The sequence below is a fragment of the Passer montanus genome, unplaced genomic scaffold (assembly GCF_014805655.1).
Source record: "Passer montanus isolate IOZ18808 unplaced genomic scaffold, ASM1480565v1 scaffold12, whole genome shotgun sequence".
In the NCBI taxonomy this organism is placed as follows: domain Eukaryota; kingdom Metazoa; phylum Chordata; class Aves; order Passeriformes; family Passeridae; genus Passer; species Passer montanus.
Window position 1 is genome coordinate 9,760,473 of NW_024358722.1, and position 25,153 is coordinate 9,785,625.

The 25,153-nt window shown below is 38.3% G+C and overlaps 1 long non-coding RNA gene across 2 annotated transcripts; it reads left to right on the forward strand.

Annotated features, from left to right (window-relative positions):
* Positions 1-4,567: 4,567 nt before the first annotated feature.
* LOC120496984 lies at positions 4,568-15,936 on the forward strand. 2 transcript variants are annotated; one of them, XR_005626387.1, is made up of 5 exons: positions 4,568-4,603; positions 8,671-8,924; positions 12,986-13,036; positions 13,705-13,811; positions 15,340-15,936. It is a non-coding gene; the product is annotated as an uncharacterized LOC120496984 (long non-coding RNA). The 2 variants fall into 2 exon arrangements; XR_005626388.1 differs by having other exon boundaries at positions 13,759-13,811.
* The last annotated feature ends 9,217 nt before the right edge of the window (positions 15,937-25,153 follow it).

A 25,153-nucleotide genomic window follows, 5' to 3' on the forward strand; every position in this document is an offset into this window, starting at 1 on the left:
ATTTGCAGTGTGGTAGAGGCAAGCAGGGAGGTGGCTGAAGCCCTGCAGAGCCAGAGGCTGATGCCACTTCCTCGGCAAGGGAGGAGAAAGGGGCAGACTGAAGCACAGCACCATGATCTTATGCAAACCCCACAGAAACCTCAGTTCTCAGGGGTTGGATGCTGCACAGTGTGAAAGTTGCACATTTATTGGCTAATCCTTTACTGTTCTGTGGTTTAATGTTCTCCACATTTTATTTTCTGCTAAGTGGGGATGGGGAAAAAAATTAGTTTGACTCCAGTGATGTGTATTTTTTGTGTTTTGGAGGGGACACCAGAAACTGGAAAATCTCCAACTAAAAAAATATATGTGCATCAGTTCTTCCCCTTCCTCATAACTTAGATTGTTCTCAAATGTATAATGAAATGTGGAAAAACATTTAAATGTGAGGAGTTTTGCCTTTGACTAGGAATATCTTGAATGATGTTAGCTGGGAATAACACAGGTCTGTGTGTTTTTCTTGGAAGGCCAAAATTCATTTACTACAGACCTTTGAAAACACCTGTGCACTCTCCCATCTCACTCCTTCAGTATCTTCCAAAAGTCCCCAGACCCCAAATACTTCTTTAGGGTGTTTTCAGGGTTTCTGTTACTCAGTTAGAGAGGGACCCCCCTTTTGAGGATCTGTGGAGGGTTGGCTGGCACGCAGGAATTCCAGCCAAGGCGTTAAAAAAACATCAAGCCAATCTTGCAAGGACAGACTTGTTCTCTGATAAGAACCATTTTGTTAAGCAGAAGGGCACTTATGAAAAAGATACGTTCTATGCAAATTTTCTATTTAAACACCTAAGTACTTTAACCAACAATATTTTACAAAAAGGCACTTGTAGCTTAAGCTGACAGCCAGGGTTTGGAAACCTCTCTTTCATCTGTTTTTGCCAGTCTTTCAAGTCATATCTGCAAACAAAGCATAGAGAAAAAAATGTTTCTAAATGCTTTGTTTTGAAGCTCTTGACTTCCTCCTGCCTGTTGGATCATCTTCACTATTAAATCAGACCGAATGCTCAGTGACTATCAGTACTGTGAGTCAGAGTTACCATATGCGCCCACAAACCTGCATTTTGCTGTCATTTGAATATAACAACAAAAAAATGGTAACTCTGTTAAAGAAAAGAAATGAAACTCTAAAAAAATTGCCCTGTGAAAACACAGCATTAGATTCCATTCTCCAGGTTCTCAGAAATCAACAGTCTGGACACATTACCAAATTCAAAGAACCTTGCCAGGCACACTTAGTGTTCTACAGTATCAGAAATCTCTACATAGACCAGCTGTAAGGCTGGAATCAGCTCAAGGGATACAAGAAGGTATGATTACACAAGATTTCTAATTCAACTTTGAAGATTCAGTAGGGATCTGATCCAATGCCTACTGAAGTAAATGGAAAAAAATAGACTTATATCTGAGTTTAGACCTATTCAGTTTGGATACAGTTCAGAGAAGTACTCATGCTTGGCAGCTGATGTAAACTAAACCATTAACCTATCATTAGAAAAAAAGGTGCCAGAATAGATCTGTATAAGGACAAATCTGTGAAGTATTTTTTTATGATCTGTCTAGCCATTCCAGATTCCAACACATTAGCAGAGAGGTAAAACAAAGTTTTGGCCTATTTATACATGTGGAGATTAAAGATCTGATCCTGCCCTTTTGTCAATTATTGCCACAGATAAATGCAAGTTTATGAATAAGTAATGACTCTTTGTGAAATTGGTGCTGCTCCCAACACTACTTTCCTTTAATTGCTGTTCCTTGACACTTTCCTTCTGTGTGTAAAGGAATAAAAAATTTATCACAATAATTAGATAAAACTCTATGAAGTCATTCATAGCTCATTTATATATTAGTATTTTAGCAGCAAAGTATAACAGAAATTGACTCAAACCATAACACAGTATTAATTGCTAATTCGTTTACCATTATGACTGGAATGCCTTCTAGCATTCTAAGTTTTAATCCATATAAACAGCTAAGGAATGCTCTATCTCAAAACATGTAATTATGGGGGATTATATTACAGCTCTAGCATTCTGGCAAAAGCTTGCAATGGCAAAAGATATAAAGTAATACCAGCCTTATTGTGATTTCATAGAAACAGGAAAAAAACCCCTCTCTTTATCACTACAGCACATTTGGTGTTTAGTGGCTCCTTTTTTTTAAATTCAGAGATAGAGGTTTTCATTTACAGTTAGAAACTTTTTCATTTACATTCTCTCTTGTTCATGTCACTCCTCAAACCAAGAATTTAGCAGAGCTAGAGTTTATTCTCAAAATTTCTAATACAATTTGTCTACATCCCCACCATACATGCTACATTCTTTTAAATCAGGAAAATGAAAATCCAAACAAATCAAAACACAGATCTTTGGTTTTTGCTGAGAATTAAGTGGCTGTTATGTACATTGTCTGCTGGCTAAGGGACAGCATATTTAAGTAACAATCATGCTTACAAGTACAAGTGCTTTTAGACAGAGCTCATTTTAAATCAGTGTATCTAGCTCATGGGCATTTATATTCTTTTTGAAAAAAACACAACTGTCTGAAGCATTTATTGTAAGGGGTCTCAGCCACAGAGGTATAAAAAGCAGAAGACAAACTTCACTTTCCTTTCTCAGGATGATTTACGGGCTTGACACAAGAGAGATCTGCTCAAATATCTGAAATATTTAGGTCCTGGGAAACTCTCTCCCTTCCATAAGAGTAGAATCCTCACAAGTGGGCACTCCACAAGAGTGAGATGAGACAGGGAGAGTGGCCCCGGGGGAACAGCAGAAAGGAGAACTCCCCACCTCCTTTGTCCTCCAGCCATTCAATCTGCTCCTTTAAGATTTGTAACTTCCCATCAATTTAAGCCCTGGATTTTCCTAAGCAGAGCGGGAATGCAGGAGTTGATGACCCTGCTGCCAGCCCACCCTGCCCTGGCTCTGGTGGCCCTCCCAGCTGGACCCAGGAGCACTCAGTGCTCTGTCTGGGAACACTTGGGATGAGGCTGCATTTCACCAGCTCCCACCCTGCCCAGGGCTCCCCTTATTCATTGATTCTCCTTCTTGCCTGTAGCAAACAACCAGTGCACTTCTTGCTTTTCCCCAAAAAGCAACAACTCTCTTTTCAAAGAGATTGAGGCTTTGCACATGTTAGTAGCAAGAGACTCTGCTGTCCTTTGATGGTTATCAGCTGCTCCTGTGGGCCCACAGAAGTGTCCCCTCACTTCCTGCCTGCCCTCAGACCTTCTTGAAATTAAGTGATAAACTTGATTGTCCTTCTCCCCAGCCGACCCTTAGGTTTCTCATTGACTCTACAAATGAAAGCCCTGATTTTCAGCATCCTCTGCTGGATTACAGCCTTCCAAGAGGCCTCTCTTTCCTTTCAACCCCTTTAGAAGGGGTGCATTTGACAAGATATATCAATATTTTGCAATAAATGGATATAGTCAGCTTTTCCTATGACTTTCCCACTAAATAAACAGAACTTTTATGAATTTTAGGCCCTGTTTTCTCCTTTTCACTTTAACTGAAGCCATGGAAAAACTCCCAGACTGATGGCTTGAAATGGATTTCTGGTGGATGTGTTTTTAAATCCAAGTCTTTTGCACTTTGGCAACACAGTGTCATTTTCACTTAATTTTCCTGACAACTGGCCAATAAAGCCAAAAGTCTGTTTAGCAAAAGTGAATTAAAGTGCACCTTTCTCATCTGAAGAAATAACATCTGCTGTTCTAAAGATAACTTGTTATTTCTCATGGAAACAAGATATTTAATATCTGAATCTTGTTTGTTTTCATCAAGACCTGGAAAAATAACAATAAACTGACTTATTTGGAAAGAAAAGTTTGTTTTTGAAGCACATGCGTTAAGAAATGTAAGATCCTGCCCTTCCTGCTCTGCTTGTCACTGAAGTTTTAATTTTGAATATTTCAGTATTCCAGTATTAAACCTGATGAATTTGATTCCAAGTGTAAGTAAGTTCTTTCATCCCGTGAGTCATTCAGCTTCTCTCTGGATGGGAGTTTTACTGATTCAAAGTTTTCTGTTTCGTAAACAAGCTCATCATTTTTCCATGGAAAATCATCACCTTACAAATGGATCTTGAAAGGACTCTCTGCCAGCTGACTAGTATCCCCCCCAAAAAAATTACAATGGTTTAGGTGATATTTTTTTAAAATCCATTAAGTTAGCCTAGAAGAAAATCCTTACAACCTAAATCAGTGGAGATTTAATGGAAGTCTGTGAATTTAGCTGGAAAGTATTTTTCTAAGCATTTGGCAGATTAAATTTCTCAATATCAACAAACCTCTAATGTCACTTAAGTCCTGGAAATAGGGTTTATTTGTCTTATGGATTAATAAAGCTCTCTCCCAAGCACTGGATTTCATTCTTTGTGAAGCCAGTGTCTTATGCAGCACTGAGTGGATAACAAGGCATGCATTTAATACATAAAAATCAGAGTCATGAGACACTGAAAGTTAATTATAATGTAGCAGAGTTTAAGGGTCAGGATTAGCAGGCTAAGATTACTTGTCAGTTGCAGTAAAAAGACCAGGGAAGAAGAGGTCCATCACAGTAAGGTAATAAGAGAGGGCATTAAAAGGACATTTGTGGAGACTATTTGTTTTGTTTCAGGTTTGTTTTGTTGCTGGGGGGCTTTGGGAGGTTTTTTGTTTGTTGGGTTTGTGGTTTTTTTAAAGGAAAAATCTGCATTTGAAAATTGGTCCCAAGTATCCAAAAATTGGAGGAAGTAATTTGATTTTTGAACTTTAAACTTTGTGTTCTTTAAATCAAAAGCTTTAACTTTGTATACTTTTCTTTTCCTGGCATTGGTGAAGCACACTTTCCCTCTCATATTATTTCCATTCCAACCTTGTGCTATGAAAGGAAAAAACTTATGGAAAGAACATAGTGCCTTGATTGTCTCTACATATTACGTAAATTAAAAAAAAACACAACTAAACAAGCTAAGCAGCATTTGGGACTAGATACATGTTAAATACAAGTTACAATGAGAAACAGACGGTACCAACTATAGGCAGAAGTGACATTTCATTTCCAGATACATTCCACTTCCATGTCACTTTAGCAGCATTTATCACATGCTAAAAATTAGATTTGGCTGGCAAAGAAAAAGGTACAGAAGAAAGGTATTTGTCTTGGCTTATCCAGAAACTTTCAGCTGTTTGTATTTAGGGAGTAGAACTATTTAATATGGGCCTGGTCCTCAAGACTGTCCTCAGTTTCATATTCACTCCCTACTCTGGAAAACTTTCCAGTTGACTCCAGTGGATATTTTGCCGAGGTTTAAATTTAACTGAGAGCTAGTGCAGAAAACTTTTCTTCACGTGATTACTGCTGGTAATCAACCTCCTTAAAGTCAATGAGAATATTTACTTGAATTGTCTTAAATGTTCTTTGTAACCTTGAACAAAATATTTTACCATGGGGTCAAGTAGTTTTGATAATTCATCAAAGAATAAAAAAATGTATCCTTCAGAAAGCTTCACAGAAAATTAAAAATCCTACCAAAAAAAAAAAGAATTCCCTTCACCCCCAAAACAAATAAAATGCAACTGGCTATGCACTACTTAAAATAGCTGATTTGGTGTCCTTGAGATATGGGGGACCAATGACAGCCTTAAAAAATAAACCTCCCTTGTGTGTGTGAGACATACACAATTTCTGGGATTTGTCACAATTTTGTCCAACTGTTCTCTAAAGTGCACATATGCTGCTATTCCTATTCCTAGCCTTTGTGGTTAGGTTGCCAGTAGCCAAGTTTCCAAAATAAAATCTGAAGCTCCTACAGCAGACAAAAGTGTCCGGTAACACGGTCCAGTACAGTTAGAGATTAGACTAGTCAGTAAATAAAATAATACATCACTTATTAGTTACAGGCCGGGGGAAGCCAAGCCCAGGAGGTGGGGAGGACCAGCACACGGCTGCCAGACACTGCTAAGCCGGCACAGAGCGCTAAGTAGGGCAGCAGCAACCGAAATCAAAGGTTCACAAATTGGCAGGACACATTCTTTTGTTGCACAGTCACTGGTATTTGAAGGGTGAAATCCAAGCTGTGCTGAAGTCACCAGGAAAAGTTTCTGTGAGCCAGGACATCACCTTAATGGAAAGTAATTAACCTCACTATTCCTGCCAAGAGTTTGGGTCTGTGGGCACCAACCCATTAAGCCCTGAAACTCGCCTGCGCTACAAGAGCAGTCATTGCAAAAATGTGCAGAGCATGGCAGGAAGAAAGGTTGTCCAGGCGAGGTTTGCACACTGTGGTGGTTGCATGGTTATATAGGAGAGTGTCTCCTTTTCCAAGCCAATATCAGTGATAATCAGCAGTGATGTGGAAAGAGATGATGAAAAATTACAAGAGAGCATTTCAAATTCAGTTTTGGCTGTAGGCAAAACTCACAGCTTCCAACAGCTCTGTCTGAAGTATGGAAAGCAGCCCAACTCAGTGCACTGGGACCTCAGAATGGGCTTAAAATTGTGTCCATATTTTAGGCACCCAATTTCTCCCCTGGTGGAAGAAAACCAGTAAAAGCTAACTTACCATATTGAACATTGCTTTTACTTCAAGATCCTGTTTCTCTTTGCTAGGAGAGGAGACCTTTTAAACTTCATATGTATAAACCAGAGGTTTACTGGAATTGCTCCCACAGCATTCACTGACAAAGATAACACTGATAATTCCTGTGCACCATTACTTTGTACTGAGTCAGGCTAGATTAACTGAATTTGGTAAGGAAATCCACTCAGAGAGGAAGAGGTCTTGACTCATTACCATGGGAAAGACAAAAATCAAGCTGATTAAAAACACTAAGTGTTCTAAAGCATGAAATAAAGTTTTGTCTCCTCTGTCACTGAATAACATCTTCCAAAGGAGTGGTTTGAAGCCTTTGTCTGGATGGAGGGATAGCAGAGGCATTTTGGAAATATGTCAGTGTTTATTTCCAACTTTACAGAAAATATTGTCCCTCCTCTCAGATGAGCATCTGGCCATGATGAGCCAAATAGCTGTTGATTACCATAATTCACTGTCTCTGGAGCTGGATGTGAACATCACACATTTCCAGCTTCCAGAAAATGCCCTTTCTCCCAGCAGAGACCACCACAGCTCCAGCAGGCCCACATTCCACTGGCATTCATCCAGCTTCCTCATGTCAGTGCGGCTATGCAGCGTTGCATTTCAGTGCAACCATCAGGCCGCTGTTTGTCTTAGAAACACACTCTGCTCAAGGGCACTATGAAACCTGAACTCCTGTGATACACACTGGATCTCAAAACCCGGGAGAAAGTACATAGAAACACTAGGGAAAGCATTTCTAACTCATTGAAATCACTTCTCAAAGAAGGTCACAGACAGGCTCTGGCCACTCAGAGGAGACGACAAAACTTTCCCCTCCTCCCCACAATCCTTTACCACCAGAAAAGTAAACAGCAACCAAAGTAAACTTTAAAAAAATTAAAATGATTACCAACTTTAAAAAACAATCACTACTGAAAAACTAAATATTCATCCCAAATACCAACTGTCTGCTAAACAGAATTTTTACTCTGAAAACACTCATGTTTGAAAAGTTCAAAGACTGCAGCAGGGGTTTTGTCAGTATGGCAGACAGGATGTAAGTGTGTATTAGCACAGAGAACAGATACTTATTACAGTGGGGGCTTGGGTATGGTTCTGGTTCACTGTTGTGAAAGCACAGACTTCTTTGGGCCCTGTATTAGGATGATAAATAATGTTCTCCAAAGTCAGTCATGTCTAGAACCATGCAGAAACCCTGAAATTTATATCATCAGCATTATTATGAATATGATTAACTCTTAAAATTGCCCTTGGTTCAGATGAATACTCTAAAAATTGTTATCTCTGAAGGGGATTTGTGAAAGTGTTTTTATTCTTGTTCAAAAAGTGTCCTGAGGTTAGGATTCAGTGATAAGAAGCAATAAACATTCATAACAGACTTTTTCTGGTACAATAACTACAGATTATACAGGACATAGTCAAGTGAACATTACTGAAATTGGCCTGATATTAGATACCCAGAGCATGTTTTCAGACTTGTTGGTTCTGATTGCAAATGAGCTTGTCTTCCATTTTAACTACAGTTCATTTCCAAGGAGCAATTTCTACTGTTTTAAAACCAGTCTGTACATGTTGTACCTAAAAGCAAATTAAGAACATTTAAAGATGGGAAGCAGCATTGTGTGTATTTCCAGAGAAAACAGCCATTTCAGCAGAAAATCATGGCTGGCAGTAAATGCTTGACCATAAGCAGCCTGGCAGCAGAGATGTTACGTGGCATGGTGGTGTATCTCCAAAAGATTAACCTGATTGATAAAAACTTACTAATAAATTTATTTTCCTTTGGCTTTACAGGCAGTTTCAGAGAGTGTAAATCCTTCTAGGAGTGAAAAAATCTAAAAAAATCAATGAAGTCAAGAAGGGCTTTTAATGAATCAGTGTATAGTCCATGTGTTTTCACACATCTTTGAGATAAAAAAAATATTTTAAAACATCTTCTTTGTGTTTCTGCATGAGCAGAATTATTTGTTGGGTTATTCACATGGGGCTTACAATATCCCAATTCCACCTGTTTTATAACTTACTGTCACTTCTTTTATCCATAACAAGGGTGCAACGCCTACCTGAGACCCGATCTGCTCCCTTCTGCCTTTGATGTTCCTCACTCTGCGCCAGGGGTCACAGTGCTGGCAGACATGCCAGGGGGTATGAATGATTTAAAGCAACAGGTGAAAGTCTTTAAATGAGTGTATTTACCAGCACCTTTCAAGGACTCTGTATCAGCTATGCTTGATCGTATTCCATGAGCGTTCTCAGATGCACTTTCCTTTGTGTTGCTGTTTAGTGGCACGGTCACATTTCATGTAAGTTTGCTATTCTGTGAATATCGCATGTTCATCTTGTAAAGCTGGACTTGTGTGGATGGTTAATCTCCTGGGCTTTCATCACTCAATATGGGACAGATGCACTTCAGTGTTAAGCAAACTATTAATATTTCCTACATTTCCCATGGAAATACTTCTGCCTGCATCTCATCCACTTACTCGTTCTGTCTTTAACATTCGCTTCTGCTGCCTCCTCTTAGTGCAAGAATCTGAAGCCTCCTATGCCCTAAACAATTTGCTGGTTTACCTAGCTTCCTTCAAATCTTTTTCTTTAAAAAACACTTCTAAAGCTACATTATCCCACAAAGTTTTGACAGCTCATCACCCCCTGAGGCATGGCATGACCTTTAGCTAGAATTCCAACACTGAGCTATGATCAGATGCTCTTCTTTTGCATAACTGCAAATTAGAAGAATCCCTACTCTTATCTTCAAATGCTTCCCAAGATGTCACATTTGCATGACAGGTGTAGTGATTGTAGACCTAATTGTGGAAAAAAAAAATTAAATAAAAAAAATCAAATGCAAAACCTGCAAAGTCCCCTAATGCAAGGAAAAAGATTTTGAGGATTATAAAGTGGAAAGAATGTCATTAGAGGTCATCTGTAAATATTGCTCTGTCCACTAAAATAACAGACACAAAAGCAACTGGGAGAACATGTAGTCCTGATCTCAGGCTTTCAGTACTGAAAAATTCTGTATTCAGCAAGGAAATAATTTCTTTCCTTTCTTTCTTGCTCTGCTTTCATTCATCTCATAGCAATATAAATCATGCAAAGTAAGGGCTAAACAAAAATTATTCCCAGACTGGAGAATTATTCCCAATCAGTCAGGATTTCCTTGGTAGACAACATGAGATTTACTAAACAAGCAAAATTTTTTCATAGAACAGCAAGATTGGCTCCTAATGCTGATAATAGATGCAATGCTAATAAAAGGTTGGAGAGCAGATCAGGAACTAGGAATAGTCTGTTTTAATCCATGCTACGTCACTGTTTAGTCATAATGCTGAGAGGAATGTTACACAACTCAATGCCTTTTCCTACTACAATATGCTTCTAGTATGTAGCTCTAATGCTGAAAATAATTCGTTAGTAGTTCCAGTAGCCTCAAAGAGAAAAATGAAGGGGTCACTCAAATGTGTCCTTGAGTTCCTGGCAGCATCCTGTAGCACATCAAGAACTTAACGATTTCAGGAGTTTAAGTATAGGTGAATTATATTATTAAATTAAATTAAAGATTTTTAATAAAAATAAATAATTAAAAACTGCAGAAATTAAACACGCAGTCTTGGCTTTAGACTCCATTTGCAGATTGATAATGATCAGCACCTGTAAATCCTCATGGGCAGTGAAATGCTGGAAGGGAAAGAGAACGTTTTCAACAATAGCTGATGTCTGCATCAGCAACAAAAACAGTCTCTGAGCACTGGCATCAAGGAGCATTTGATGTGAACAAAGTGACATCTTGTTTCATCAAAGGTTAATGAGTACAGCAGCTCTGTCAGCAATACATTAAGACAGCAGTGTCACTGTTCGTCATACTTGGTGAGTTCAAGGCAGGCTGCAAGCATCACCATTCATGGATTTGTAGGGGTTTCTGCTCTCTCCCGGCTCAGTAAGTTCAATGTGACAAGTTAAAATTTCCCCATTAGCAACTCTTTATGCTATTTTTCTGTAGGGCAAAAGTGTTTTTGTAAGCCTGGTACTTGTGCTGACTGGAAAACTAGAGGCTTTTCTCAGTAAATTTAGTTAAACTAGAAAGTATTAGAGAAGATGTAATAAAGCATTATTAACCTTTTCTTTTGTTTTACAGTTTTCTGATAAAAAGCTTTTGATGGATTTTTTTTTTTGAAAATTTAATATTGCTGAGTTAAAGACTTTATTTCCAAGCAAATATATTTGTGTAAAACTTAAAGCTTGGATATTTATCTGTAACTGTCCATGAAAATGAATGGAAAAGTACATATCAGCATTAATGGGGAGACAAAAAAAAAGCAGCAGTGAATTGCTGTATAGCCAAATTTCAGCACTATGCACAAGTACTTCTACTAGATTCAGTCACTGGGCAGTGCTCAAAGATATTACAACTGACTTCTGGGCTGATAGTAATTTCTCTTAGTATCTCAGGAAATTATTATGGGGCTGAATAAACACCTGACTATAGGGAAGATTAAATAAGACTGCATGCATGAGTAAGGGTTTGGGATCTGGACCTTTGATGCAATAGCACTTGTTGAATTCTGTCATTCAAGCTCACAAAAAATGGCAACTTGTTTCCCTGATGGATAATGCCGTTGCCAATATTAATATTTCTCTAGCTGTGAACATGTTTCTTCACCTCACATGCTTCCAGTATCCATGACTGAAGTCAAGGATGAGAAGCTTCTTTCTGCTTGAGAGCTGCCCAGATGAGGTAAAAGTGTTTGCAGCCTCTAGCAAGTCAGCTGTGCTATGCAGTGTTTATTATGCTACCATCCTAGGAGTTGTGCTCATAATGCTGCTGAAAGTGCTTCTGAGTCCCGATGCTATTGGCAAGCTGGGGCTATTTTCAAAGGCTTTGGTTCTCCTTCCTCTGAGGGCTGAATGACTAATTTAGGACAGTATTTTCTCTTAGCAACTTTGCTTTGCATAAGACAAACTTTCATCTCAGTCTCCAGCCAGACAAACCTTACCAGCTTAGTGCACAAAGGTCTTGTTTACGTCACTGCATATCTGTGTTTCACAAGACAACCTGTACTTTATGGAGCAATCGTAGAAAAGGTGGTTCAAATGGAGCTCAGGGGCCTTGCAGTTATCAGGTATTCTTATGTAATTCCTGACAGACACTTGCATAATCCTGTTCTAAAAATCAGAGGTTTTTAAAACAGAGGTTGTAGATGTCCCACTTAATGCATTCAACCTTTGCACTGGAAAGGTTCCTTCTCTTCCATAAAATATGTACCTTACCTCTTTCTTGGTGGTAAGGCTCGATTTTGTCACTGTGAACAAGCAAGTCAGACTATTGCTCTCCTTCCTGCTGCCCTTTCTAAAGCTAAGCAGATATTCTTTTGTCTTCTCATTTTTTCTTCTCACGTTTCCCATTTCCTCTATGGGAAGCTGTAGCAGCTTTCCTGAATCAGATTATGCAGTGATGAGGATTTTAATTTGTACCTCACCTGTTCTATTCAAGCACAAAGCAGTCCCATCTGTGTTGTAAATCTTATTGTTTTACTTTTTAGCTAGAATTTCATCCCATTTGCTAAGGATAAAGATAACTTCAAGTTTGGAGATTTTCTTTTGGCAAGTCCATTCTATGGTTTTCAAAGCAGAGGGAATGAAGACAGGCATGACTTTTGCCCTGGTTTCCTAAGGATAAGAGACCTACACAATCATGCTACACAAGACTTTCTGTCCACCCATCCCACCCCCATAACAACTTCTGATCCTTTAGGTCATGTCAGCCTGGTTTGACAAGAATGAATAGTTCAAAGACTGAGTTTCTGCAAGACTTGGAGGGAAGGGGAAGAAAAAAAAAAAGGGTAACCAGCTGAGGATAAGAGTATGAAACAGAATAAGCAGATAACATATCAGATATTCAGAATCTTTTTAGGAGAGACACTTAAAAATATCTGTTTTTCAGGACAAATTTGCCTTGAGGAGCTGGAGTAGCCTAGAGCACATATTGGACTTCCCAGTTCCAGTACTCTCAAATCAATTTGCACTAACATGGAAAATAAGTTTGAAAATAAGACATTAAATTCTCTGTGAATAGGGTTATTATTTCTGTGAAGCACCTTTCATCAACAGATCTGAAAGCATGTGACAAAAGGAGGCCTTGAGCATTATCTCTGGTTCATGAAGAACTGAGAGGTGATGCAATTTGCCTGAGGTCACTAGATCAATGGAGAACCCAGGTGCCCCTGGAGCAGTTTCCCATCCTGCTTCAGGAACATCTCAAATAGAATCTGGTTACTTTTATTTTGCTATCCTATTTTTCCCTCTGTAGACTTTACACTCACATGGGAGAGTGATCTAAGTTACTTTTATTTTTACCTGGCAGACACAAACCAACAGAAAGTAGCACACCTCAGATTTTGACAACTGTATTCAAGTGAGTATCCAAATGTTGAACCATTCCAATAAAGACAGTTACTTTTAAAAATTAAGTTATCACTATCTGAATTAAGCAAGGTAGTTCAAAATTAATCTCCAGTCCCAGATGACTGACGGCAGAAACTTGCTGAATTCTGGGTTGGGTTTACTACGCTTGTCCAGAAAAGTACTATTTGCTTCCTCATAAAAATCAGGTAATACTTGTGTCCTCTTAATCTCAACATATCATTTGCTTACCTTTAGATATAGTCTAGGATATTATGTAGCCTTAACTGTTGTATTCAGCTATCCCAAATAATTCTGTTCCATAATCAATATCCTTCCACAAACAGTTTCTAAAAATCATTCAGTCTGAAAGAATGTCACACTGAAAATGAAATTTCATGGGGGATCCATACTCATTTTGTCAGAACCTCTTTTATTACTCTGAAAAATCTATTCAGTATCAGTGATAGAGGATAAAACACAAAACAGTGTCCCCCTGCTAAATATTAACCACAAAGAATGATTAATTGGAAATAAGCCTTCCAATTGCAATTCCATCTAAATAACTAAATAAATGAATTGCTAAAAGCACTGAATCCCAATGATGTCTCTAAGATGTCAGGAAGGTGAAAAAAGTAGCTTTTACCATACAACTACATTTAAAATTAAATTATCCACCAGCCTCCCTTACCCATCATGAGTGGTCCTTCTGACATCTTCACTTCAACTATGCAGATTTGAAGAACCTTAAAATGGTAGGAGATGGACATTGAGGAGATCTGATAACGGTAAGTGGTACTTGAGTTTTAAACCTAGTTAGGGATACTTTATTCTGGCCATACCAAGATCTTGGCATGCGTGTGCCTTCATCAACTGGTATAACAATGCTAATGTTGGGATTACTGCCCTGAGCCCCAGTGAAGCAGGCAGCCCCTCTCTCCAAGACAAGCATTCACTTCTGTCACCAGCAGGCCGAGCTGGCCAAGCAGGATTCTGACTATAACTGAGATGATGCATCACATCTATTCCAAATATTTTTTATGCTTATACATGTATCTACTTCTGCTTGGATGTTTTCATTTGAGTTTTCTTTTTTTCATTGTAGTTTTGGTCATTGTTTCACTTAGACACTTTAGCAAATGTTTGATTTTCATCATGTAGTTAATGGAGCCATCTTTTACAAAGCAGGGATTCTACAAAATAGACTTTTTCCACCTTACATGCAAAAAGGACTTAAACATGTTTATGCTTTGTGTTGACCTGGAAACATTGTTCTAGTGACAGAAGCACAGCTGGTGGCAGCAGTCACCATCTCAACACTGCTGCATCACTGGAACTCACTCCTGATCTTGAAAAGTCTTTTTATTCAGCTCCTGTGCCCTTTACTAAGGGCATCACTAGTAGTTTTGAAAAGGACACTTCTATTTGTGAATCCTCTGCTTCAATTCCCTATCACGCATAGCTTTTAAACCAGTACACACACAGAGCATTAAAACCAGGACAAATACAGGAAAAAGAAAAAAGGAGAAAAATAAGATTTGTTTTCTGTCAGAAGAATCTCTACTGTAACGTGGTGCCTCCTGAAATTAAGGACAAAGACATGGACCAGAATAATATTCTAAAAATGACAGCACACAAGAAGAATCTGCATTGATATGTAATATACAGAAATGTTCAGATTTCAATAAAGAACATACACTGTTAATTAGGCTTGAGTTGAAAATAATATCAAACACTCTGTGGGGATTAGAACAAAGACTGTGAGCATGCACTTACACTGAGAGTGATTTTAGTCAGTTTTTGTGGGTTAAAATTAATGAAAGGAGAGAAAGAGCCAATGGAATATGAATAGAAACAAAATTATTTAATTAACCAAAGTGATTTTTAGATGTATAATCAGTTTCAGAGCCTAACACTGCTTTCAATAGCTGTTTAAAACACTACTTGGTATGTTAAGCATTATGTGCATGCTTGAATGAAAGTAGGAATTTGGGATTTGGATTATTTCTTTGATCATTTAGGGTACGGCATCGCTGCCCCATATGTGCATTTCTGAATGGATGAGCAAGGCTGGTCACGTACATGTGTGGCAGTCACAGCCTTCACACACTAGGGAGCTCCAGGGCTGAAGGGAACAATCTGCAGGTTTGGTTTAAGTGAGGGACTCCCAGGCTGGGAACTGTTACAACTCAAATAATCCATCTCAAATAATCAGGCACAGAGATGGTGTTGCCAGACCATCTCTGGGTTTTACAAGTTTTTTCAATCCTGCGCTTCAAATGCACACAAGAGTTATTCTTCACATTTTATTTGCAGGCTTGGGTGCCACTCTGGAAATCATCTGATGTCAGTGGATGAGCATAGTTGATGTCTAAGAAGAGGTGCACAAGATACAGAAGTCCTTACGTCAAACTCTCCTGCTTTCACAGTGTGAAAGTGTCAAAATCAGTTTGAAATTCAATTCATCCATGGATAATATAAAAATTTCATAAAAATATAAGGTAAAAGTATACTACATAAGCCCACAGCATCAAAACATCCACAAATATAAATGCACAACATATCTACCTTCTTGTCTGGTTTCTGCACATTTTCTACATATTTGTGTAATGGAGACTTTCTTTAAAAAATGGCCACTGATTCAAATCACATAATCCACGATTTTACTTTGAAGACCAATCAACATGTAGGCAGCTACACTGTTATCTTCTCTATGAGCTCCCTTCCAGATTTTCATATGCTGGAAAGATTATAGCACCATATAATGAGCTACATGTACATCCATGCTATCTGACATCACTAGCCTGTATATACACACCCCTAAAAAAATAAATTGTGTATTCAGATATCTCAGCCTGTCTTCCTGGCAATAACTCAACCAATCTTTTCACTAGAAGCTCTCACCATCTTACCTCTTTCTCCTCAATTTGAACAGATATTTCCCATGTCCTCCCCAACACTACAGAATTATAAAGGGTGAGATGGAGGATTGTTCCTCAAACCCAGCTCATATATTCCTAGATTTATTTCAGTATACCACAAATGGGGAAAAAACCCAAACCAACCAGCCAACCAATCAAACAAACCACAAAACCCCCTCCCCCAACTCTATAAAAGTTTTTTTAATTGCCAGTTTCAAGTGACATTACAAGGAAGACAAATTTTGCAGTTACTACATCAAGGTAACAGTAAAGTGTTTGGGTTCTCCTTTACCCATTCATTTATGTTACACACTCCCAAATCATGTTAGAGAGATTCAAACACACATGACATAAAATAGAGGCTGACTAGTAAGATTTGTATGTATCCACTGCACATGCATAAGCTCAGTACATTCCTTTTAGATAGGTGAATCCTGAATACGAATCACAATGTGCACAATGAAAACACAAAACTACTCAACAGCCTGCAGAAATGCAGAGATGTTCGCAGTCTGAGCTTGCTTCTAGGACTGTTTGTGACTTTGAATGCTGAATTCTATACAGACACTTGAGATGTTCTACCAACATTTCTTTCTGAGTCCTTTCACAATATAGGAGAAGGAGTACTGTATTTCTAATTCTCTTTGAAAGGCTGATGGGATACCATGTTTGCAAATTGTGTGCAGTGAGACCAAGAACAGTCTGAGATGGTAATTTTTTTTGTAACAGTGCTTGGAGAGAAATTTCAATTGGTCAAACTCAGTAACTGCAGTTTCAACAGCATCAATTTGTTCATGTTCCTCTTAAAGAATCAGCATCAGCAAGGATACATTGATCTCGCACACTAACAGAATGTTCTTTTAGGACTGCTGAGAGGAGAATTAGGGTCAAGTTCTTTTTTTTTGTGTGCGTCTCTCACAAACTATTGATGTCTTCCAGGTTTTCCTGCAGTGTTCCTGTTTGTCTATCAGCATTGCCTGCCTCTTATCACATATTATGTATTTTCCCCCATTACTTGCTCTGGGACAGGATCATCTTGCTTGCACAAAGTTTAGCACAGCTGAATCCTGATTCATGATGCAGGCTCTGAGTGCTGAATATCATAAGAAAGAATCAAAAACTTCCAGGTGCTATTCCTTTACCATTGACCAGTTTTGAAGTATCAGGCAAGTCACTGCAGTAGTTCTGCTAAAAATAGGATAAACACCATCATTTATAGAGCAAGCAATAACAACTACTTTTGATAGTCTGCATTTTAGACCTGCAAAATAGTTAGAGGAATCAATTTTTACTAAAATAATTAGGTTTTTTATCACTGTAGATGCCAAAATAAATAAATGCTGACCAGAAGAGGAAAGATATATGGATTATTCAGATATCTCCAGATGAAAAAGGTTTAATGAAATCTGGTCTTGACCAATTCAGGAATTAATCAGAGTGGTGTTTAAACCTTTGAAAGTATATGGAGGACAGGAACAAGAAGAAAAGTGGAAGAAGGAATCACAGAGTAATTGTTGAAATCACAACCCACTCAAGTCCTAGAAAGGTTCTAGAGCAAATGATAGAGCAAACAATTTTCAACCACTGGGATATAACAGTCATAAGAGCTAGGAAAAGAACGTGATAAGTCAGGTCAATTTCTGTCTTTGATGGATTACTAGGTTCAATAGGTAACAGGAGAGAAGTAGATGTATTTCAGCTTGAATAAGAATTTTGACATGTAATACACAACTATATAAATATTAATGAAAGAAACAGTTTAAATGAAAACATCACGATGTTCACAACTGAGTGAAGAACATTTATTGGTGATTCGCTGCTGAAACAATTTCTACAGAGGAACAGATATCTGAAATATCCTTGAAGTATTTGTACTGGAAATAATTTTTTAAATGAATAATAATTCATTATATTTCCATTACAATGGAAAAAGAAAGACAAAAACTGTACAGATAGCAATCAAGTAAGGAGATACTGCCTGTAGATTCATGACCTGATCCTGTCCTCTAGGACTCCTGAGTATTATGGAAATAGTGGAATATAATAAGGTGATAATGACTTATTGACTCCAGAACAGTCAATAAGTTCAAAACTAGAAGATGAATCCAAAAATTCCTTTGAACTATTACAACTTGAGGGGAAACAAGTCACAGGTGCCAAGATAATCATCAAGAAAAACACATGATCTTCCTTTTCCCTGATGGCAATTTTAAGCAACTATGTTAACAGCAATTGCAAATAGGGCATGGTGAGTTTGGAAATACAGTAATGATATACTAGATATAGTAATGTATTGTAATGTATTACTAGATATAGTAAGGACAGTCTATTGGCCAGCATAGCTTCAGAGATGTATGCACAGAACACAGGAATCCTCCAGCCAGTCACATCTAAGAAGGTGCTTTGCTGGCAGATTGCCTGAGAAAGCACTTCCCAACACCACCTGGCATGAAAGCACCAACTAGAGAAATACAACCCAAGTGAGCCAGCAGGGCATATAGGAAGGAAACTTTTTACAACAATTAAATTCATTCAATTAAAGACCCATTTGACACTGTGAGGGGAAAAAAAATTCACCTAAAAACCAGCACAAGGTAAACTTCCTACACAATTAGGTTTTGTTTTCTATGTTTGGACGTTCAATCTGTCATCACAATGTCTTTGAAACCTTGTTTACAATGAAGACAGGTTACAATGGAGCAAAGGAGATAAAAGTTGGTGACAGACAAGGTCCAGAAAGGATTTTTATAGGCTGAAATCAATTTTATCTAGGAAGTCAGTGAAAAATCATGCTGCAAACTAATTCAAACCATGCATATATTTTTTCCTTTTGAACATTTCTGAATATTTTGGAATAAAGGGAATAGTTCTGGGCCTTCATACAACTAAATTGAAATTATAGTCAGAAGTTACATGAGTACTCAAAAATTATTTATTTTTCCAAATAGTTTGCTGAATTTTCTTCTCAGATATGCATTGCCATGTGGCAGGAGAAAAACCAAGGCTGACTGGAAGTTTGAACACAGGGCTGTTTGTGAGGCTAAATGTGAGAAATATGGGTTACACTATGCTTTGCTTTTGGCATCTAAGAAACTTGTCTGAGTGAACATACCTGCCAAAAGTTACATTAGCAACAAGGTATCTTGTGTCTGTGCCAACACATTTCCCTTCAAACATGGAAATAACTTACCCCACGTGTCTGGCCTTCACTGATACTTTGAAGGTTGAAACATATCTGCTGCAAATTAATTTGAGTTTTTGCTTTGGATGAAGGGACCAGTCTGCTGAATTGGCGGTATTTGGAGCACAAGGTGAGAGACTGAGAGAACTGGATTTGTCCTGACTTGAGAAAGAAAATAAGATCTTATGATTTTATTAATCTATATAACATGTGCTTCTAAAGAAGACAGAGCCAAGCTTCTGGAGGTGCACAGGAAATAGGCAATAAACCAATAAACACAGGCTGCAACCAAGGAAATTCCAGTTAGGTATTGGGAATTTTTTTTCATCATTAGAGTGGTCACAGACTGGAACAGGTGTGCAGGTGGACAAGGAGTCTCCATTCTTTCAGGTGTTTAAGACTCAACTGGACAGAGCCCTGAGCAGCCCAAGTTATCTTTGTAGCTGGATCTAATTTCAAAGTTGGATCTGCTCTAAACATGCCTGTTGGACCAGGCAGCTTCCAAGGATGAGTTATTCCCTGACAGAGAAAGCTGCTGCAAGGCTGCTCAGCTCTATTAGAAAAGTGCCTCACAAGAAACAGGCCCTGATCTTAACAGCATCAGCAACAAAACATCAACTTTTAGATGCTTTTCTCTGGCCCCATATGTCAGCAGGTTATTAAGAAGGGTTATTGCATTGCAGATATGCCCTAGAATCTGTTGTGCATTCTGTCAATGCACAAAAACTCCCTGAAGTTGTATTTTCTCAAATGGGAATTGTTCCTTCATGAGCACTGCTTCAAACACCTTACAAGAAAAGGGAGGTGCAGGCTTTGTTTTTCTACCTTGTACTGACAGAAGAGGACATCCTCGTTATACTTGCACTAGAATACGACAACTCTGAGTTGGTTTTATTTTTCTTTGTGTATGTTTGCTTTTGTTTTTAACATCCCTAAAAGCCTCCTACTGTTAGCACTAAAAACAAGCAAACAAACAAAAAAACCCAAACAGGATCTGAGCTTCACGTTACATTTGTATCCAGCATCTGCAATCTGATCTCAACAAAACAAGGGGTTTGTTTAGAATGAGTCTGGATTATAAACAAACAAGTGAAGAGTTAGAAGATACTCTCAAAGCACATACAAACCACACATTAAACAGACCCTGCACAGGACTTGGAGATTTTTCTTTAATACCCAGTTCTTCACAAAAACACTAAAGAAACTTGGGCAAGATATTTTGTTTTTCTCTGTTTTGCTTCTCTCCCATAAAAAGGAAAATGATACCACCTTTTTGCTACTCTTTGCCTTTCTAAATATACAAGGAGCTCTGTCCTGTTTCACTGTGAACTTACCAGCAATCAAGTTATCAAAAAAAAAAAAAAAGTATGGATAACAGATGGTGAGCAGAAAGAGAAAGAAAGAAAAAAAGCAAGGAGTCCCTTGCAAGTACACTATTGATTTGGCTTAATTGAAAAACTTCTGACTCTTGGAGGGTGAAGGCTTTCTCCACATTCTTACACAGCACTGTCTGTCTGTTGTGCCATCCAGACTGTGTCCCAAAGTCCACAACAAAAGTCTCCTTCCAGGAAGGCTTCTTTTACAAGAAACAACATTTCCCACTGAGATCCAGATTGAGAAACACAATCCCCTAGGATCTGTGTGAGGAATCTGATGGAATCTAAGCCAGTGGCACAGAAAGCAGACACCTGACACATGAGGACAGGACACTGTGTCACATGAACACACATTGTCAGTTCGTCTCATCAGTTTGCATAAATCTGCAGAGCTGCCTTTGGGTTCTAAACCAAAATTCCACATGCAGGTAATGCTCTGCAGAGTGTAAATGTAAGCATTTCTATTTATGTGAAAGGCAGAGCGGACCTCAGTGCTGTTTTTGTTCCCAGAGTTCTTGAGAACATTCACTCTCAGGCCCTGTGGTGAAGAGGTTGTCCAATTTCCCCTCAAAGCAAGCATTCCCCTTGCCTGTGGCACTCCTAGACAATTTATAATCCTAGCTCTCACACATGCTATCTGGAAGCAATGGCCACAGAGAGGGCCCTCATGCCCGTGTGTCCTGACTAACAGAAGAAAACAAGTCCTTCATTGTTGCCCAAGTATCCTATGTCAATACAATAAAATCACTGTCTTCTGTTCTGAATGTTACATTTGTTTATGATTACAATGTTTATTTCTTGCTGTGAGACTACAACTCCGCACGCTTTCTTCTGTTAAAATACATTTTGCCATTACATTCACATTCATTTTAAAGGATTACACTATAATCCTTTTCCTGCCCCTCACCCGCTTCCCAGCTTGCCAGAGCAGGAAAATTCTCTTGCACATATGCAAAATAATATCATATTTCTTTTTCAGAAGTGTTAATAATTGGGTTACAATGGCATGCCTGTGGTGACAACATGTGAAAAAAAAAATTTATGTACTTGCTTTACAGAAATTTAAGCAATTTAGGCAAAACCAACATGAACAACTGTATTTTTTAATCATGTTGGGATACTACTGAAAGCACCACAAAGGTCAGGAGATAGAGGCTTTGTCTCAGCTTCTTTTCCTTGCCCTATAATTCTGTAGCAAGACTGTTTTCCTCCTCGTGCCTTCCAACCCAAGACAGAAAACACCCTGTGATCTTTTTTCCAAAGTGCTCTGAAACACAAGGATGGATCAATTTAAACACATCATCAGTGTAGATTAAGATAGCTGTGGTGCTCCAAAGTTGGCAGTGTGCAGGCCTTTCCACTTAAAGGACAAGGTCTATATGGGAGAACAACTTTGCTTTCAAGTTTCCACCAGTGAGTCTGAAAATTGTGAAATTCAGTGGCACCCACCAAAGCCCTGCAGACAGGAACAGCAGAAGAAGCTGCAGAAACCTTCCTCCATGGCTGCTCTGCCCAGCTCACTGACCTGCTCCTGTCCTTGAGCCCATGCTCCACTGGAGAGAGGATGTGGCTGCAACCTCACTGCTTGCAAGAAATTATTTTCCTCCAAGTAACACAATTTCATACAAAAGTGCAAAAGTGAGGCAAAGCAGACACCCTGGTGCCTGTAACACAGTTCATGCAGTAAGAAGCAATTTCTAGCACAATCAGCTGCTCCAGAAAGGATGTAGGATGCAGTGCTGTCAATGCCTATACCAGTAAAAACCTACCTTCCATTAGACTCCTGCCAGAGCAATAATAAAAAATGTTTTCTCTTGTTTCCCATGGGAGTGCTAAGCCTCACCTCCCTGGAGAGGTTTGTGATAAAAGTCTGACTGGGGTTGGGATGAAAGTAGCCGCCAGGTTCTAGCTGCTGTCACAATACAGACTTTGTCTAATGTGCCATAGAGCAATACAACCTACAATATAACTAAAATAAATATTTGGCTAGTTCAATAATTATGCTGAATGGCTCCCCGTATTTATTATACCAGAAAGAAATGCATAAATCACCTGATGTTATATCTCTGAAGAAACTTCCTTTAGCTGGGCATCAGGAAGTGATTCATAGTTGTGAGTTGGAATAAAGGAGAGCAAGAAAAGGCTGCAAAGTAATTTAAAAAAAAAATTGAAAAAAACCAAAACAACAAGAAACAAACCAAAAGAAGCAACAAAATTGTTTACTGATGCTACAAAGATTTCTAACAGGTAAAATGCAACTGCATATGAAAGGACAGGTGCATAGATGCAGCATAGCTCCAATGGATCTTCTAATAAAGATAACATCTTTACTAGCAAGGACAAAGTTCATTCTTTCCTGTTAAAGAATACAACTCAAATAATCAATTCATGCAATTCCAGTGCAACTCAAATAATCATAGCTAAATATTGACTGTTTGTGGAACAGCTTTCATTCCTGAACTCTGCAAGCTATATTCATGTAACTGCACCACACCAGCTATCAGATACAAATCTTTATGAAGAAACAGGGCAAAATTGTGGATTCTTGTCTGCCTTGGCTCTTTCTGCCTTGATTGGCAAGGAAAAGTTTAATCACAGTTTAAAAGAAAGACACTACTCTCTGGAGAATTTGCATGGATATGGGTAAGAAAATACTCAGCAGTACATTTCTATTTTTTCTGCCTAGCTCTTCATGTAAAACTTATTAAAGGGCAAGTCAGAAAAAAAAAAAGAAAAAAAACACAGAAAGAAAAAAAAGCACAAAACCACAAAAGGCTGACCCAAACCACTTGAAGGCCTAGTGAGCAATAAAGCATCCAATATTTGCATTTAGAAATGTTAAATTCCTATGTGGCAAGGGATCTGTGACTTATACAGACACTGATACTAATTCACAACCACCTTACCAGGTGAATTTGTACTGATCATGCAGCTAAATTCATATCTAGAAAGACATAAACCTAGAGATGTAAGAAGACATATGAATCCAGATTTACAACAGGTTGGAATAAAACTAGAAAACAAAACAAGGAGCACATCACACTAAGCACAACTTTTACTTGTCACAAACAACAAGATCTGTACTTAATGTTGTCTCATTACTACATCTTAATTCTCCAGCCTGGGTTTCTTATTTTCAGGTATCATTGACTGTCCTGTTTTGTGCTATTCTGATTTTTAAAATGATCATTGAAATAAATCCTCTCTAAGATTGATTTTCATTACTCATTTATTATTTAGGCTGGCTTTGCTGATATTTTTAATTCTATGTTGTCACTTATTTAACACCTCATGAGCAGTCCTGAGCTGTATCCATCCTATCCTATCCTTCACATGCTCTTGCTTTTTCTTGTGCAGGGTTGCAGTTTCTGTATTGAACTGCTCTGCCTACTGTGGTTTTATGTTTCACAATGAGGCGAGCTAAGAGTTAAACATTTTGCTAGCTTTGGGTTAGTGAAATTTCATCTTCTGTTTGCATTTCTAAGGTTCTGTTTTTTGGGGTTTTTTGGTTTTTGAGGTTTTTTTATCCAACATACTCTTCGACTCCAGTGTCAGACAAATATTTTCAATAACTATAAAGTGCATATTTATTAATCTAATAACCAAAGAACCCCTCCTCTAGAGGAAACCATGTCAGAGCAATCTACAGGATTACTGATAGGATTTGTTCCGTTGCAGCGATCTGGAGATTACATATCTTAGCTGAGGAACTTGAGCATTAGCCTCTCTAATTTTCCAGGACAATGCTGAGCAAAGTTAACCATAAGGAAGTGGTATTCTAACACACTGCTTTGAACTACCAGATATTTGGCCAGTAGTTCCTTTTGTTAGCATTGTTACTGGTCAGAAGCATTAACATTATATTGCAGCTCTCGGTGAAAGGCAATGAAGAGAGTAAACTATGCCTTTTACTTATGTCTTATTTTAGGGAGCTTCCAAGGAATCAGTGTGACAGAAGGGTAAGCAAAGTCGTCAAAGGCACACATATTAAGGTCAGAGTCACAGCACATAAACAGACGTGGGTCAGAGGTGTTTGTGGGCCCCTTGCTCATTAACTGTACTGTCTTTAAATTATAGAAATATGGGCAAAAGATGGATACAAATAACTGGACATGAAAGGCATGGCTTTGTTTTGAAAAGAACAGAGATTCTCTTCCTCTGTTGAATTTCAGTTCATTCACACTACTGTATTTGAAGTCACTGTTTAACTGCTAGGACCATGGTGGGATCTGTCAGCTACTGTTCCCCTTACACGGCCTTTTTGTAAATATGGGCACCCTATCAAAGCTGGGGACAGGAAAAGAGTGCCATTGAATGAAAAGGATTTCAACATATGTATAAGGATCGTTCTCATGTAAAATCAATGAATAATTAGTTTGAAAAGCTAGAGGAAAAAGGTCCCTTTAATTTTCCAGCAGCATCTAAGAGGCACCCTCCAGCCCTCATTAGACCACAATCAGGGTCATGTAACTGCAGGCCATTTACAAAAGCACTGAGTCAGGAGTTCTATTACAAAAGAAACAACATTGCAATGGAAAATAATTAGTTTATGGACTTAATTCAAAATTTTCCAACCCTCCTTGCTTTGGGGAAAAAAAGTATGGAAATGTATTAACCACAAATAAAATGCGTTAACCATGAACATCAGATGC